This window comes from Poecilia reticulata, linkage group LG20, assembly GCF_000633615.1.
Source record: "Poecilia reticulata strain Guanapo linkage group LG20, Guppy_female_1.0+MT, whole genome shotgun sequence".
Classification (NCBI taxonomy): domain Eukaryota; kingdom Metazoa; phylum Chordata; class Actinopteri; order Cyprinodontiformes; family Poeciliidae; genus Poecilia; species Poecilia reticulata.
The window spans coordinates 22,204,463-22,217,116 of record NC_024350.1 but is presented as its reverse complement, the minus strand read 5'-3'; the positions used below and the strand labels follow the sequence as shown (position 1 = coordinate 22,217,116).

The 12,654-nt window shown below is 39.1% G+C and overlaps 1 protein-coding gene across 3 annotated transcripts in view; it reads left to right on the top strand.

Moving 5' to 3' along the window:
* The window catches only part of pou6f2 (POU class 6 homeobox 2), a 96,472-nt gene that overhangs the window by 34,486 nt on the left and 49,332 nt on the right, over positions 1-12,654 (top strand). The gene's annotated exons all lie outside the window — the stretch shown is intronic.

Here is a 12,654-nt window from a genome sequence, read left to right as displayed (position 1 = left end):
GCAGACAAAACAACTGTTTTGACTAAAACTTGTGTGTTTATTTTTTGACATGGGAACTTTTTTTTACACAATGCTTTACAGTGGTCCTGAGCAGGTAAGAAACCTTGAGGGATTTGTATCCCAAAAAGCAGCCATCCTGAAATTGCCTCGAGGTATAACCATATTAATTACAGGTCAGCGTTTTGCAGTGCAGCGCAGAAGCACTTTATGCCTCTTTCCTGTGCATAAGAGTGCACCCTACTTCACTTTTTTATCTCTTTTCCACCTCATCTGTCCATCCACATGGCTGTACTTATCCTTACCTTTTAAACTTTAATGCCCAAGTGTTCTCTTTTGATCATAGTTGTAAATGGTTTTCATTTTAATGTTTAAAACATTGTCTCTTTTATACCATTAGATTGAGGGATGGATGGGGAAACTGTCACTCATGAATCTTAGATGAGAGGAGCAGCACTAATGTAAAAAATTGTAAAGCGTTGTGTGTTTTTAGGATGCCGATTACAATAATGCCAGTGCAGCACAAAGTGCAGGGAATGCTGCTATCATGTGGGGAAATGGATGGGCAGATGCCCTTAGTGAGGAAATGTGGAGCGAGAAGCCTAATGGACACAAACATGCATAAATAACAACAGCCATCGCTGTGGGCAGAGCTTTTAATAAACCTGCATCTACCCAACAAGCCCTTCAATGTATCCGTCAGCAATGGACGATAATGGGCCCGGCAGGCTAGTCTGACTCGCACGTCAACACATCTTCGTTCTTGTCCACGAGGGACGACCCACAGGCTTCGGCGATCTGATGAACTGATCGACAAACACATCGTCCGGGTGTCAGAACTCCATAACAAACGCCTCTCTGTCAGCGAGGAACAAACCAGAAGAGATTCTGAACCCAGCGTCCCGATGAAATTCTTCAGCCAGAAGAGATGGAGGGGAAAAAAGAAAAAAAATATGTTGTGGAGAAATGCCTTTGTGGCAGATCTTTTTTTTTAAGCGAGTGGACTGACAGACCGCCTGTTCGCACGTCCTCCTATCTGAAGGGGATGCATTGAAGGGACCTCCGTGGAGAGAAAGTGACACAAGTCACGGGTGAAGCTAAATGTCTTGACTGTGTCCGGGGCCCCCTGGCCATGAGGCGCTCCTTCACTCTCCCCTGTCTGAGTTCATCACAGCTCCGCTGAATGAGGCCTGCTGGCACAGCACCTCTGTCAGACAACTGCGGCTCTGGCCTCTGCCCCGGTGTCCCCCACTCCCCCCCTGCTCAGCCGCTTCAGGGCTCCAGGCCTGATTAATCACACATATAATACAGCGCTGCGCTGTCGCCAGGGAGCAGTCAGCTCATTTCACGACCTCCGAAGCAAGTGTGCTTTACAGCATTTACACGCTGCTTTCTAATTAGCCTCAGATCAGACACAAGACAGCAGCCAGGCGCAATAATGAGGCACTGGGAGGAGTCCAGTCAATGTCTGCGTTTAAATGTAATGAGGCAGTTAATGACCAGCTAATAAGGCTGTTTGTCTCACAGAGTGGGCGGTTTAGGTTGGGGGAATGATGTACATCAGAGCCTGCATGTTGGAGCTTCAAGCTGGGAGAAAGCAGACAAAAATTAAGTTTTCACTGTTAAGTGTCATAATGATACTTTAATTAAGTCGGAACCAAATGAAGAAAAACTCGATGGACTCGAACAACAAGGAAAAACTGAATAATAGGGGGGAAGACAGTAATGGAGTGCAATGGAAGGAGCCAGTAAAGAAGAATGAAAGGAGCGTTATATTTAGGTGTGGGATTTTAGCCCATTTATTTTTACACAATCACTTTTTTTCAGATTCTGAAGTCCTTTATTGCATGTTTCTGGTAAAATCGTAAATCTAGTGCACAAGCTATATCTTGTATGACGGAGTATTAGGACCATAATAAGAAAAATTAAAAAAATTACAAGAATAAAGTCATAATGTCAAGATTTTATTCTCATAATAAGTGACAAAGTCATAAATAGTATAACTTTATTCATAATAATATGACTTTGTTCTCGTAAATTTATGACTATTCTCATAATAAAATTTTTTAAATTATTGTGGCCCTAATACTCCATTCTAATGAGGTTTTGGGAATTAATTATTGTTTAAAAACACAGAACAGACCAGTAAGAAAATTTGTAATAATTTTAGCCTGGTGGCAGATATGCTGGACGGACCAAATTTGAATCTTTTTTTTTTTTCACTGCAGTTGCAGTAAAAAAAAAAATCAGTCCAAGGCCTCACAAAATCAGTACAAGAGCCACAAATGCCCCCAAGCCTCACTTTGGACACCCCTGGTTTAGATGGAGGTTAATGTATTTGCAGGTTTTCAGTTGTGCATATTCTCTATTTGTCTCCACAACTTTATCACCGACCTGTCCTCTGTGTTCCTTGGTCTTCATGATGCAGTTTGTTCTCTAACAAATCTCTCAAGCATTCACAGAACAGCTAGACTTGTATCACAGTGGACTTTATTTACTAATTAGGTGACTTCTGAAGACAATATGTTGCGTTGGATTTTCTCAGACTGTCAGTGTAAAGGGAGGCTAAGTACAAACTCACAGCACAGTTCTCAGATTTATTCTGTACAAAACAGAACATTTTGATACAGCTCAGGGGGTAAACTCTAATCATAAAAAGAAAAATGGAGGTTTGATCACGTGTTCCGATCATGTTTATCAAAGCTGGTTCTGTGAGATCTGATGTTGACAGCAGCGAACCAGCTGGTCCACTGCGAGCTTTAAGAGGGCAGCCCTCTCAGACTGTGATGAATAACTATCACTGTAATGGGGTTGTGCTGTAGAGCCAGAGCAGTTGCTTAAATAAAACTGAGCAGCATCTTGTGGCAGACTCAGTAAACACAGGCACCAGTGTAACTGGTTATTTGTCAAAATGATTTATGCCTGCAAACATGCAGTAAAAACAAATTCCCAATGAAACTAAACAAGGGGGAAAGTTATCTTTTGTGACAGAGTGCACACAATTCTAGCTGACTTCACAGAGGCAAAACTAGGTTGGGTCATGCTGGAGGTCTAAAAATATGACGGCAGATGAGAATAAAATCATATTTGATTTCTATAAATTCAGATTTAAGTGTGTTCGACACATACAGACAAAACATTCTGGGATATTTGTTGTTATGCGCGAGGCAAAGTTTTTGCTGCATTTTAAATAGGCGTTCTTTCTGCTTGATTTTATAACAAGCAAAGTGCGATTACCATACTTGTAAAACTAGCTGTATCAAACTATTGTACATGTAATCCACAATGGAAGCAAGCAGAACAAAGTCATCTGTCTGCTCCTCTCCTCCACGACTCACTCAAAGGTAATTCAAGGAGCTGCTTTACTGGAGTGCTTTCATATTAATAAGCACATCCCATCTCATTTGCTGTGAGCAGAAAGCCAGGCAGCACATCACAGAGCTAAAGTTCTAATGGCGAGGTGAGAGCATTGTTCCTCTGTACTCGTCCACAGGAAACACAAAACAGCACTCAGGTTCCCTCACGGAGGTCGGCTTCCCACTCACCTGCAGTAATGAGACGCCGTGTCAGTGCCAATCAAAGGAGCGTGTGTCGTTTGGATGAAAATGCTCAGTGGTGTCGCTCGCTGCTTTTGGGATCGGCATGATACAAATTAGGGAAATCACTCTGATCATTACACCACCAAAGGGTGGGCTCCTGGGGGAAGAGCCAAATGTTTCCACACTAGTTAGACATGTCAGACTGGATCCCTTCTGCCTCAGCTGATTGCTGCTCCTTTAAGATGTAAGCTCAACAGGCCGGGCCTCTGACTTAACCTCTGTCTGCTGAGAGAAGCCAACTGTGTCCCTTCCACTCATTACATTTTCTGAGCCACAGAATATCAGACATTCTTCCTGTGTTTGCTGCTGCCACTCAAACCTACAGTATGTTTTACTTCATTTTGAGGAATAGAAAAGATCATAGCTACACTCCCAGCTATTTTTTAATTGATGTTATTTCCATCGTTTAAAAAATAAACATGTGATTCTAAACACCAACTAAACACCAACTAGCAACCTGCCAGGGGGTCGTTTCATACCTGCAAACAATAATTTATACTCTACTGATAGTCCACCAGAAGGAAGTGAGGTTGTAAGATTTCAACTAATATCTTTAGGATGGAGGTCACTTAAAGGGGCTGCATATTCTAAAACCAACTTTTTTTCTCTTATCTAAAGAAACATTGGGATGATGTGCAGAAGCTAAGTATTTGAAAGCACAGTAGCTCTCCAGTTATCACAAATTCATGTCAATAAGATATTCAGCCAATTTTCTAATGTCACTGAGCTCAACTCCAGGGTATTTATTTAATGAAGTCAAAGGTAAAATGGTTCTGTTTATAAAGAACAGACTACTCCACACTCCAGTTAATACTATTGTGGGGGATGGGTAGTTGGTAGACGGGTCAGATTTTCAACTTTTGCTACTCATTATGATTTTGCACATGCATTGTCATGGCTGTCCCCAAAACATAGGTAGAAATGTTGATGTATTTAAAAATAAATCTATTTTAAAATTACAATTTGTTTTTGTCTTTTCCAAAGTAGTACATCAAATTTTAAACATTTGTTAAAGATCTACAGTTTGTCCTAAAATTCATAATGTATTTCCACCGGGGGCACTCCTTGTAATAAGAAATACATGAAATTGCAATATTCTGAGATAAAAGACTTTTGAAAAGCAAAATGTTGAATTTCCTATTGGAGGTGATTGCAACATCCACACTAAAAATAATAAATAAGACATGCTGTGTCCAAAAGTATTAAACTTTTGTTTATGGAACGTATGTGACTGAACTTAAAATCAAATTTACTATTATTTTCTCTTTTTTATTAAAATGATTCACTTTAAGGCAAAATAAAGTTTCAGATGCAAGGATGGTATTTCACATATTATGGTTCTTTTAGACTGAGCAGTCAATAAAAATCATATTTAGTCTTGATAGTAAAAAATGTTTTGGGAATAACTGAGCTTGAACAACGATCTGGTCTTGCACTGAAAATAATTTCTTGAGTGTTTCTAGAGAAATGCTATTTTTATTTTTTTAAACAAAACTTGTGTATTATGGAACCTGAGAATGCATGTGCAAAATAGCCACGTTAGTGTCAAGAAGCAGTTAATGTGGGCTCAGTCTGCACTTTTTTACCCTAACATCTGTCACCGTAACACAGTAAAGCCCGGGCCCATCCCTCTTCGATTATCGCTGTTTAATTTGAAGTGTTCTCAAGCAGAATGCATTCCATGTCGTCCTTTAATGATTTAAGTTTGCTGTGGTTGTAGGATGACTCACAGGGGAGAGAGCTGCATTAAATAAATAACAGTGATAAAATGTAGACCTCATACATTTCAAAGCTAATGCAACTAGCGGTGCAATAGGAGCAGCTGCACACAGTCCTGGAGCGGTAATTTGATTGATTTGTTGTGACAGCAGCCAAATAATTGAGAGTGAGAGCTGCTGCTGCAGATGAAGCGCAGGCAGAGGCAGGTTCGCCAGGCAGTCCCAGCAGATACGGCACCCGGCTTCTCATCTCTGCCATTGATATCTGCCAGTGTTTTTATTGTTTGTCTTCAATAAGCAGCTTGGAAACGTGCGGTTAGTCGTTGTGACAGACGAAAGGAAGATAAAAAAGTCAGCTAATCAAAACGCACAGAGGAGCATTAAGAGGGTTAGGAACAAAAACTCAAATTTACATGCTGGGGTTAACTGTACATGCACCCATGAACACTTGCACACTCCTGTGAGACTGATTGTTTCCCTCATATGTGTTTTGAAGCAGAGATGTAAGTGAATTTTACCTCCTGGTGTTTGCTTGTTGCAGACATTCTAATCATGTGTTGTGCATTCAGGTTGTACATTTGTTTTTATACTTTCATACTAAAAAAAGGCAAAAATGAGCCACAGCTTATTTGAATATACAGTACGACTCTATTATGCATTCTCCCACATAGTATGTGCTCCCTAGTACAAAACAATAGCACTGTTTGTCTTAAGCTTCTGACTCTTGACTCATGTTTTGTTTCTGCGGATGGTGGCAGTGTCATTCTGGTGCAGCAGTGCCACAGGACAACATGCCTCCAGAGCATAGAAAAGAAAGAAACAGGAAAAAAGAAGGAGCAGAGCGACTCTCCATGGCACTGTGGAAGACAACAATAATATTGTTAATCAGATGTGGCTGTTTCTGCTGCTCCTCAGCAAACCCTGACATCTGCCCCCACTGGTAAACAGAGAGGGAGGCTTTTTGCAAACCTGCTGCCATAAACACACAATCTACAAGACAGCCTCTGTGCATTACACACTGCCTGTCTTCACTGGGTGTACACAGAGAGCGGTGCATTTATTGCAAAGGGTTTTACTCGAGACAATGAGCCATGTGTATTGTGAGAGTTAGGAGGGTGAATTTGACAACAATTAGAGGAATTATAGAATGTATCCCCATTGTTTGCTTGTTTTTCTCTGATTTCATACCCATAAAAAAACATTTCACGCTTTTTTATGTCTTATCACTTTATTATAGTGGTTTAATGAGACATCCAACTCAAGAAAGTCAAGTTCACAAGAACGAAAAGATGCAATTTAATTTTTATTTTTAATAACTCAGATTATATTGATTATATTGATTTTGGGTTTTCAAATAAAGTAGCATCACTTATTACAAACTGTTTAATTATATTTTTTTTAAATTATGTTTATCTACGTTTTCCATTTAGAAAAAACACAAAAACATGAAAACCAAAACCTACAAACCAAATTTCTGATTTTACTCTGAAGACCAAAACAAAAATGATTATGTGACACTTGGTGTTACAATGACACATACGTTCCTTAAATTATGTCTTTAAAGAACCAGTAATGAGTACAGAATAACCAACAGCTGCTTTTATTGGACCATGTCTTTTGCTTTTCATATTTATCCCATTATAAAATGGAAAAAGCACAGGTCTTATTAGTCTTGTATTCTAGGTTTTGAATTCGATATCTAAATGCAGTCTTGAGTGAAAATCCGAGGGGCTTCCCACTCATAAGTATTATTTGTCAGATTCACATAACCATGTTTCTTTAAAGTGAATTATAGAAATCATAAGTTGTCAAAATCGTTCCCAAGGACTTCTATTAACATCAGCCTTAATACTCATTTTTGAGTAATAAATCCCGATGTAAAACCTACTAGAAATAAAGAATGAAACAACCTTTGATGTATCTATCATATCTATTCCCCTCCCAAAAAATGGGGTACGAAATTAACATAATAAATGTTCAGTACAAATTATTTATCTAATTTACATCAGTTTCCCAAAGGAAGACTGTCATAAAACTTGCACAACATTCCAAATTACAGTAATGTTAATTCTGCTGTTTCATACCATTTGTAGTTTTGGTCGCTTCTTAGTTGATGGTTTTTAATGCTTGAAAAACAGCAGTATACCTCAAGATGTTTCATATCAACAATACTTCAATTTGTATCCACCTTGCACCTTGTCAATAATGAAATTGGCACCAACCAAACTAGCCTGTAGCCTACTGATTAGTCTAATTTTATAGCACATTTCAACTTCTGTAACACGCTAAGCTTGGTGCAGACATCAAGCCAAGCCATTTGAGCATTTAATGTACCATTTATATTTTCCATTTTAGCAATACATTTTCTCACAACTTACATTCCTACGTGTAGAGATAAAAACTTTCAACAATTATGTCATATCTAGAATTACAATTGTACAAGTGAGAAATATTTAGATAGCCCTGATTTGTTCCAGGAAGAAAATTTTTGAGAGAGCTAAAATGTTTATTGAGGATAAGAACAATGCCATTTTAGATATTTGTGGATTTTTGGTTTAAAGTGTCTCCCTAGCTATTAAATATTAAAACTGCTTTCCATAGAGCTATACCTTGAAACTGCTAACCAGCCACTGCGGTTTGGCATAGATCAGAAATGAAGATGGCAAAGGGAAGCTTTGGAGAGACAGAAATTATATTCTGTGTGTAAATAAGAAAAAAAAAAGCAATGTATAGAGAACGAAAGTCATCTTAAATTACTTCTTTTGTAACCTGCTGCTATATAGAAATATAGAAATTACTTAGACTAAACCAGGAGCGGGCCTCCTCCTAATAGGAAAATCGCTATTATAAACAAGCATAAAATCACTAAAACTATTCTACCATTCCTTAATAAAGTTATTTGATAGATTGGATATATTCACAATGTATCCCTATAACAATCATGCATAAGTAATAGAGTTAATCTTTTCATTATTGTCGATTAGATTTGCCAATGACCAAGTTCCATCTAATGATAAGTATTGAATTCTGTATTAAAACATACATTGGTGTGTTGTTTTTATGATATTTCTGCTCTTGTAAAGTGCCTCCAGTAAATGGCTTGACCGCTTGACCCCAGAGTTGTTTTGTCAGAATTACATCCCACTTTTTGCTTTCCTCTTCCGGGCTGCAGTGTTTCCAAATGATTTGCTTAAGGTCTGCCTCATTGCTGTGGTGCCAAATAGAAGCTTTCAGCAACAATCTGTAGTCAAGCCTTTTAACTGGGAATTGATTTGTGACTTACATGGTCAGTGAGGGGAAAATGAACGTATGAAATGTTGTAAATGAAATATTAGAACAAGGTGCAGTGGGAGGAGGCAGACAGAGATGGTAATCTTCTGGAACTGGAATTCCTGCCTGGCAGAACTGGGTGACATTTTACATTTATCTGTGTTCTGCATGAGCTGTAATGTTAATGGTAATTTTATGGGACTGAACCGGAATGAAAATGGTGTTATCACCAACTGCTTCAAATGTGAAATTGTGTAAAGGAGCACAGCTGCATCCTTTATTTCCTTTTCCTGGGTAATGTGAGTTATTGCATGATCTGTCATCTGAGGCTGAATGTGTGTATTCAGCTTTTTTTCATCAGCCCATTCTACTTTTAGCACCTTATAACTCTCACAACTCAGTGTTTTGATTTTAGTGTAAACGATTTAAAGCATAATTTGTTTTTAGAACATTTCTCACAAAATTTTAATAGTTCTTTCCAATTTTATGTGTAATTATCCATATGCTTCGATAAGTTACATTTCAAACTTTGGAACACATTTGAAGAATAACTACAATGTAGGATTTACATTAATTCACCAACATAAGATTGCTGAATAACTTTGTTACTTAAGCTTGTGTCTTTTGGTTCTGTCATTTGAGCCCATTGCCTTCGCACATAGCTATCACATCGTTTTATTACTGCTACTTGTCAATAGTTTTAGGAATCCTTTATATTGAAAAATGAATAGATATTAACATAAGGAAATGCAGCTGATTTTGTGGATGCCTTAAGACGTATGGCAGTGATGATAGCTATAGTGTGTGTATCTTGGGATGAGCAGTGTGAAGTTCACAGTGCACAGGTGCATTAGGACAGGGATGGTTACTTTTGATGTGACATTTACTCATTTTCACTTCAGTTTGTTTAAACAACATTAATTCATAAGATATGTTATTTCAAGGCATGTACACAAAGAAATAAATTTAATCATGCATACATTCCAGTTCATCCTAGTTATCAAACAATGCAGTCAAATTCAGGTTAATTTCCTAATTGGTTGAAATGTTTTCATTTAAGGAAACTCAGCAGTATGTATATTCTTTGTCTTACAGCCCTCATTTTATTCATATTTGCTTATAAAGATGATTTTAAAATTAACTTGTTGGAAGTCGGTATCTGTATTTTTTATTATGTAATCAATACATGTCCACTAGCATTTTTAATATTCTCATTTTTAAAATACCAGTATTAAACATTATAATGTAAGCCAACATAATGTCAATATGGATCCATAATGGAGTTAATAATACAAGCAAATCCATGTTGCTTTACACTCTAATCAATACTTTCTACACAGCCCATATGTTTTAATTTTGCTCAATACCTGGTGCGCCTGGTGTTTCCTTTTCCCACTCTTGCTGTACAACATTTATGGATTTTCATAGAATTCATTCTTCTGTGTTTGAAAGACAAAAGAACCAAAGAAACGCAAAGAACAAACGCTGCAGTGAAGCTGTGGGAGTCTGGGAGGCAGCGTGGATCACACAGAGGTCACTTTTAAACACAGCTCTCCAGTTCCCTGTTTGTGAAACCAAAGAGTCTGCGGTGACATTTGTCAGCAGATGGTATGGAACCAAACCCCTCTCCTGTGGGGACGCCTTAGCTGCCGCTAAAAGCAGTCTGTGGTTACTAATTGCTGACCAGAGCCTAATTACCTTAATTAATGGCCGAGGTTTCTAGGGGGCAGGTTTGCGGGGGCTTTTATCAGTATCAGTGCAGCTTAAAAGGTCCCACAGGAGGCCTGAGGAGCGTGTACGTCCCGTGGGTGCTATTTCTGGACTAACTGCAGACACATCACAGATGGATCCTGTGGCATCAGTACAGGAGAAGGATCTGTTACTTACAGATCAGAAGAAATCCTTACTAAGAAGGAGAAGGGGGGGGAAACCTTTTCTTCTCCCTTCTCCCATCCTCAAGGCCGCTTGCTGAATTACTCTAGTGTAATTCGCAGTGATAAAGTAGACTTAGCACCTTTCTCCACAGACCGTGGGGGGTTTTGTTCAGTGAGCTCTCACTGTGAAATTATCCCCGGTGCTTTCATTTGCCAGCTGCAGTGAAATGGTTAAAAGACACAGACCATCCGGTATGAAAATAGGACTGATTCAACAAAATCCCACCAAAAAAAAAAAAGAAAAGGAAGAAAAAAATCCCTCTCTCCACCTCGCTCTATTTTTCCCTCCACCTCAACCCTCCCCCCGCCCCGTCAGGCACCTTGTCCGCATCCGAAGAAGGGCTTGTAAGTTTCGGGGCGCATACATTTCTTTTGATGATATATTGTCCCGGTACGGAATTTCATTTACTGCCGCTGCCCCTTGCTGAACCTGTTGCTAGTCAGTGAGCACGATAAGCGTATAAGTAGCACGCCGCTTCATTCATCATACATCGTTCTGGGCTCTCAAATATCTCATATGCGATTCAGGAAGAAACTACTAAACCGGCACAAAAGGATCCCACCAGGATCAGCCGAGGGTCCATTAGACACTGTGTACAAAACACAGCGGGCACGCTGTTCACACACACGTTCTCTTTGTTGCATCTGCAGAAATTATCCTTCATTTCACTGCGTACACGTTGTTTATGTAGCAGTGGGGGATTGCGTATCTGAAGTGCAGTGTTCATGTAGTACATAATTCCATTCACATCACATTTGAATGCATGCATTCTGAAATCTGTTTTTCTTTCCCCCCTCAGTCATAGTGGCTCGCTCTGTGTTGTATTAAACAGCATTAATAATCACAAGAGGCTCAGTGTCACTCAGAAGTCTCCACATCACTAAGGCAGACAGTGTTGTGCTGCCGGGCATGTTGTGCTGTGTGAAAGTGCTTACACGCTCCCTCAGACAACCAAAGGGAATAATTAAAGACAGAAGATGGAGGCAGAAGAATGGAAAGCAAATCCCATTGTTTGGGGTTATTTCATCCCACTGAATTTCTTTTTCTCACATTTCTTCCCAAATGCGCTGTGAGAGTGTGTGTGTGTCTATGTGCGTGTGCGCGCGTGTGTGTGATACATTATCAAAAGCATATGTAAGCGGAGCAGCACAGAACAAAAGGCCTGTGATGTCCCTCTCATACCCACATTGTCTTTTGATTATTCTACAATCATTTTATATATCTGCGCAAGAAGGGAAGGAAGGGAAGCCTTAATAACCCCATAATACTGAACACTGTAGCTGCTCAAAAACCACATGCAAGATGTGTTTTAGACCATTTGAAGACAAGCTTGCTTTGTGCACTTTCACAACCCCGTTTTTTTTATTTTTTTATCTAATGGTGTAATTCTTCAACTCTTCAATATCCAAGTTGCTACAAAAATAATCCACAATGAAATTCAAATTTGAGCTGAACCAGACTATTAGGGCAACTCTACGCCACTCCATTTCTAGCACAGTAAATGTAGCCGCTCAATCTCTCTCAGCTTTTACTGTCAGTCAGAGAGCACTCAGTCATCTCCGTGCATCAGGCTCGCAATATTGATTTTTCCACCCACTGAAACAGCCGCATGAACATAAATTTTGCATGAGGCTTTTACTCGCGGCCTCCGCTTTGGTCTGACGACACATGATGGGACCATGAACACACTGTAATAACCCGGTCTGTCCCGCCAGGCAAACGGGCCGTTTTAAAGAAAGAAAGAAAAAAAAAAAAACAGGGAAGTCTGACACCTTCTGGACTCTGAAGGACAAAAAGCCAAAAGACCCCTCACTGAGTTTCTCAAAAAATTACAGACTGGTGATGTTGAAGTGTGCTTGGGATGTGAGAAACTAAAAGACAACTAAAGAAAGTGGAAATTTGTTCCGTTCTTTTGTTGTTTTAGAATGATAAAGTGCTTTTATCCTGTTCATATCCCTAAAGTTTGGAGGAGATATCTGATTTTTACAAAAACAGATTGCAGCTTCATTCATCCATCCATTGTTGACATGCATTTATCTTTGCAAGGTCACAGGGTCGATCGGTTCTCCCCTAGACAAGTCATCAGATTTTTATTGCAACATAAAGATGATCATTAGATGAAGCATCATTAATCA